Here is a 6089-nt window from a genome sequence, read left to right on the forward strand (position 1 = left end):
TCCATTAAACTTCTACATTTTTGTCTCAAAAGGGCAATGTCAAGCAACAGAGGAATAAACAAAGCATTTTTTTGAGACTTCAGAAGGGCAACTTAATTTAAAAAAATATATATCCAAGAAAAAAATAACTCTAAAAAGATGGCCAGGTCTAGGGGTAGGATATATATATATTTATCCTTTATAGGGCTGATGTATGTGCACACAGGAAAAAATAATCTTATAACTATACGGTACTGTGAGGATACTATAAGCACCAAGCCTGGCACTATTTGCAGAACAGAGGCTAAAAAAACCTAGAATGTTACCAAAAAAAAAAAAAAAGTACAAAATGATTGAGATTGCAAATTTTATTTTCAATCACCTTTGTGGTTAATTGAAAATAACAGGAAGTATTAAAGATATACTCAGAATACAAGAGATGTACACGGCATCCCTATGAAAGGCAGATAGCTGCTCAGTTTTCTTTATCGTTTCAGACTGCTGTCTGTAACAGAGCGTACTTCAGCTCATTTGCTGCACGGGCAATATCTTTTCACAGCTGTATGCTAGCGCATTCATGGGACTTGGAGACAGATAACGACCATCTTCTGATGCCTAGCATTTTTAATAATAGAAGTCCCATTCTTGGAAGCATTATTTAAGAAGTTTCCTATGTTTATGTTCACAATTTCTTTCACTCTGTTTTATTAAAAAAAAAATAATAATTTGTGGGCCAAATACTATTTTCGGTTCCACCCTGTAGCCTCACTGGAATCACTATGCAAGACTCTTTCCAAGAAAATAATTTGATCCTTCACTTTGTCAAAAAAGTGACATTTTTATTATTATTATTGTTTAAGGTTTTAACGGTTTAAATGTGATGATGCAAAGGAAATTGTCATTAGAGAGAAGAAAACGTAGGTCTGATGGAGCCAATTGCCATGAGTTTGTTTTAGAGTATCCTTCTGGCTTACTGCCATACATCACTGGAGTGTGGTTGGATAAACCACTAGCCAAGTGAATGCTTCCACCTTCCAATCTGCAAAGAGGGAGCAACATTTGTTTCCTTTTGTAAAACGCTTAGATCTCACCAGATGAAAAGCATCATGTGCAGTTTAGTAATGCTGTCACAGCACAAGAAAATGGCTCGTTTAGCAACATGGGTGTGCAATTACTTGTGTATCCGCCATGGTACCTGCACATGTAGCCTCTTTAACAGCTAGGATGTTAATAAAATCTGGCAATAAGATTGTGGAAGAGGACGATGATGTCAGTTCTATTAAAGTTATTTTTAAGGCTTCCAATTTAAATATCAAGATCCACTTATGTGAGTAGGAAGACTTGCCCTATTAATACTTTCAGAATCACATGTAATGTCTTTTCATTTCCACTTCCTTCTCTTTACTTCTCTATGCTGTAAATGTATTTGTAGATGCTCTGAATGCAGAGTCATCAAGGCCCCATATTAACTAATGAGTCTGTGTGGAAAGTGTGATCTGGCGTAGTTTGTAGGGCTTGAAATATTTGCTTTCATTGCTTTATAATTAGGGCTGCTAAAAGTCATGGCAAGTTAATCTGGCACAGACAGTTTCTACCAGGATGTGAGCTAATCTTTCAAGAAGTTTTAAAAATAGTTCTGGATGTGGCATTTTTAAGCTTTCAGAATACAGAGGTGCAAGTTAATCATTTCAGAAAGACTGATGTTACACCCATGGGACAGTTTCTGTTTCGGGATGAAGGGGCACCATGTGCCACTGACCTACAAGGCCTCCTTTCCGTGCTGTTAGCTTGCTCCTTCACTTTAGCCTTGAGAGTTCTCAAAAGTATTACACCTCTATCTTAAAAGGTGCTGAATTACAGAAAGAAACTAAAGATAAGTTTTTGGTACTTTCCAAACTAGAGATATTTCCTCTGGTAAATTTCCCCCATATGAGATCAGTTAACCAAAAACAGGATGTGGCTCAGAGAGAGACCAAAATTTGAAGCTTAACTTCATTGTAGAGCCATTCCACCAATGCTAGCATTGCAGAGCACTGTGTTACTATTTAAGGTGAATGATCACTTACACATCCCAGAAAAAAAAAGCTCATGAGGGAATATATTTAATTTGAGTATTTTCCTTTTGAAAGCATCCCTGAGCTTGAGCTTTTTAATTAAACAGTTATTAGTGTGTTTACAAATGGAATTTAGGCTCAGATGCTATGTGTTTTAAGGACTGTAGTTGAAGTGCAAGCAGTATTTTCAGGGCCGAGAATCTCATTTCAGACAGAAAAAAAAATGCTGGAGATAGGGATGTCTCACTCAGTAAAAATGTAATTTTCAGTTAGTATAAATGATCTGGAAATGCGTATATATTCTAGGAACCCTGAAAAACTGGTAAAACACAGGAATGAAAACTTGTTAGTAAAAGAAGATCCAGCCCCCATGAGATGCAGTACTTCCAGGAACTGGAGCTGAGTGCTCCAAGTCAAGATCCCTGACTGTTCATAACACTGATACTAGTTTGTTCTTTATCTTCTATGCTATTAATTCTTTCCAGACTTTACCGACCCATGCAGTAGGAGTACAACAAAGTTGTAAAATTTCATCGATTTATCTTCAAGACTTTAAAATAAAAACATGAAGAATCATGAAATTTGATTTATTGATATTCTCAGCAACCTTGACAGCTTTGCCACAATTCAATCTTGTCTACAATAAAAGATTTTAAAAGTTTTTCTTGTATCTGCCTGAGCCCACTACCAGTTTAAGCTCTGCTTTGTTATGGTGATATCCTGAGGACCCAGTTCAACTCATATTACAGGAGATGGAAAGTTTCCCATTAAATTCCATAAGAGCTGGACTGTAATCCTCAAAGAGACATTGGGAATCAATTTTTTTTCCTTTATCCCCACTCTGCCTCAAAATTTTTCCAGATTATATTCTTTGTAGCATAGTATTATCATCAGCTTCCTAGTAGTTCTAGTACTTTTTTTTTTTTCTTCCAAACAATAGATGTTCTGGAATAACTCTTCAGCATTTGTCAGAAAAAAAAAAAGAAAAAGAACCACCCATAAAAATGGGCATTATACAAGCCAAGGAATCCCATTGAACAGAAAAGAGGAGAAAAAGAATAAAATGTTTCTCTTCTTGTCCTTGATAGTTTCCTGTAAGCAATACTACTTCAGCATAAAAACATCATGAAAAGATTACTGAGCCTGATATTAGGCAACCTAATTATGCAGACCTCTTTTACGTTATGAAGCTTCATGGTGGTATACCTGTCTCAGTCGCTACGTTTATGCAGCGGGACAGACACCGGGTATAGATGTGTAAAGCTGACATGGAACAGTTTATGACAGTTTCACTAGATTAAGCTCTGCTTTCTGTTGCAGCCTGTCTACATCAAGGGCTTATGCTGGTACTTGTGGTTTTGCTTCTGTTTCTCTTAACATACACAGAGTCTGATCTAAACTGGAAAATTCTTAGCTGCTTATTTCCATTCTTACTGCTTTGGAGAGAACTCTGGGAATGGGAGCTGTGCCCAGCGGGAAGCCTGCCAAAACACTCTTCCAATGCTCTGGATGTAACATGAAAAAACAAGCTAAGATTCAACATCTTTTGACTATAAAGCAGCTGGCAAAATGTGGATACTCTATTGATAGCTCAGTTCACTTGTACAGTGTGTTACAGAAACTATATAATTATCAGAAAACTTGGTATATTTGAGTGGGACTAATTAGTGGAAAAAGAAAAAAGATTTTTTTTTCTTTCTTATTAAAGAAGAGATTTCTTTTCTTTAATAATGTCTTCATTAATTTTCATTAATGAGAGGAATAGAGGGTATAGTGAAGACTATGGTAAATCTTCCGTAACCCTGCCAGAAGTTACTCATTTTGTTAATAAGAGCACCTTCATCCTAAAAGATGTTTAGAAGATGATCTTTATACACGTGATAGAAGCAGAAAGAGACTTACTATCCACTAATTTGCATTTCTCTTCCACTGAGACCATAATTAACTTTGCTGTTGGAAAGTGACTAACAGCACGAGGCTTATCTTTGCAATAGCACTTCTCAGCACGGTTCATAAACCTGAATAATTTCTATACCACCGCTTACAATGTCTATTTGTGCCTGTACTTTATAGGCAAGAAACCTGGGGAACACAGAATTTCCAAGCTTTATCCAAGGTTTCGCAGGAGGAAAATGGTATTATACAGAGAACCAAAACTCCCATCAAAACACTGCTGCAGAAAGAAAACTCCCGAGTGTTCACAAAACAAGATGTCTTTAAAGAGAAATCTAAAGGAGAAATAAAGTTATATTGTAAACACAAGAGACGGCTGAATGAAAGAGTAAAGTTGGAAGTGGGAGAAAGCCGGCAAAGAGAAAGACAGGTCTATATTCTGAACAGACAGAGGCAAGCAGGCTTAGCGCTTAAATTCTGGAATAGAAAGAGTCCTCTCACGAGGCCAAGTATCTTGGCAGCTTTGCCAGAGATGGGACTCCAAAATCATCACATACAAGTTCCCAGCAGCGTCCTTGGAATTCAGCCAAGAAAACAAACCTTGAAACTCTCTGTCGAATACATGCATCACAAATTGAATGTTGAAACCCCACAGCAAGTGAATGGGGCACAAAGTGATTAGGAAATGAATGCTCCCATCTGTTCATGTTCAGTAACAATGGGTCGTCCTGGAAGAAATCACAGATTGGTTTCATAGTGCAATGGTTCAGAATTGTGAAAATTTTCACAAGCTAAAGTTGAATTTTCTTTGTGACAAGATACATACTGGACAAAAATTCAGCATTTTTAAATCTGGTTATCTAAAATCACATCTAAAATTTTCCCTTACCATGATTTTTTATTTTTTTTTTGCTTCAGAGCCCAGGCCTGGCCGGCAGGGCCCTGAGCTGGACTGCCCTCTGCCTTGCTCCAGAGCAGTTCTGTTCAGAACTGGGCACCAAAATCAGCAGGGCCACTGCTTACCCAGGGCAAATGGCCAACAGACACAGTGAGGTGATGCACATGGATTAGCATGGATTTCTAAAAACTTGCTTTAAATTCACGTGAGTTTCAGAACCTTCCCCAGTTTCTGGTATTAATCCATTTTATTCTTTTAAATTGCATCACAGATTAATTTGACCCCTCAAGTTTCCATGGGAAGTTTTTGATCCTAGCTCAGTTTTTAGATTCCTGACCAAAACAGAAGCTTAGCTGATCCTGCCGGGCTTCTTCAGTGCCATACAGACACTGTGAAATGGTGAAGTTATCAGATTTGTTAGGAAGCCACAAATGACACTAGGGACATAACGAAGATTCCCCCATCAGCCTGGGTCGAACAGTTTTACATAACCACAAGCTCGGTGAGGTTCACGGACACTGAAGTTTGAAATATTGAAAATACTGAAAACATAGAGCATACATCTCTGTCTGCGTGTGTGTACGTGGTGCAGAGGAAAACATGCACTGCCTTTTCAGTCACTATGTACACAAAGAGGTTCATCCCAGGAGCTGAAATCTCTGCCACAAATATATCTCCAGATTTCTCTTGTCAATGGGAGTAAATGCCTTTACAAGAAAGCACCCTGGGCCGCTCAAAATGAGCCATCCCGAGGTGGCAGCGATCAGTCCGTCCTTCCCTGCCCCTCCTGCCCCTGCTGTGAGCGAGAGCAGCACTTTCACTCGCTGACTTCCACCCAAAGATCCCAAAGCACTTTGCAAATATTAACAAATGGTACTTCTGCCAAGGTATATTTCCATGTAACATGGAAAAAAGAGACACATAAGAAAGCTAAAAGTCCACAGGCTTCAAAATAACTTCTTGTACTCAGTGTACAGGCTCGGGTGCTCAGTTAAAGGCATGCACAACTTTTGATATTCATGAGTGCTGAGAATTAGAACCCTAAACTGAAGTAGAACTGGAGACGTTCAACACCTCTGAAAAGTGGGTCCATGGAGTCAATTCTTCAGAGAGTCTAAATTCTAGAGTAATTATTACCCCAGATGGTACTCCGAAACTGTTGCTGAACATGGCATGATGCATGTTTGGTGAAAGTTTAGTGAAATTCAGGACCAAAATGGGCCTCCTGACTTTCAGTTCCCTTTCATAAGTATTTATCTGGGGGT

Source organism: Anser anser (genome assembly GCF_964211835.1).
Source record: "Anser anser genome assembly, chromosome: 21".
In the NCBI taxonomy this organism is placed as follows: Eukaryota; Metazoa; Chordata; class Aves; order Anseriformes; family Anatidae; genus Anser; species Anser anser.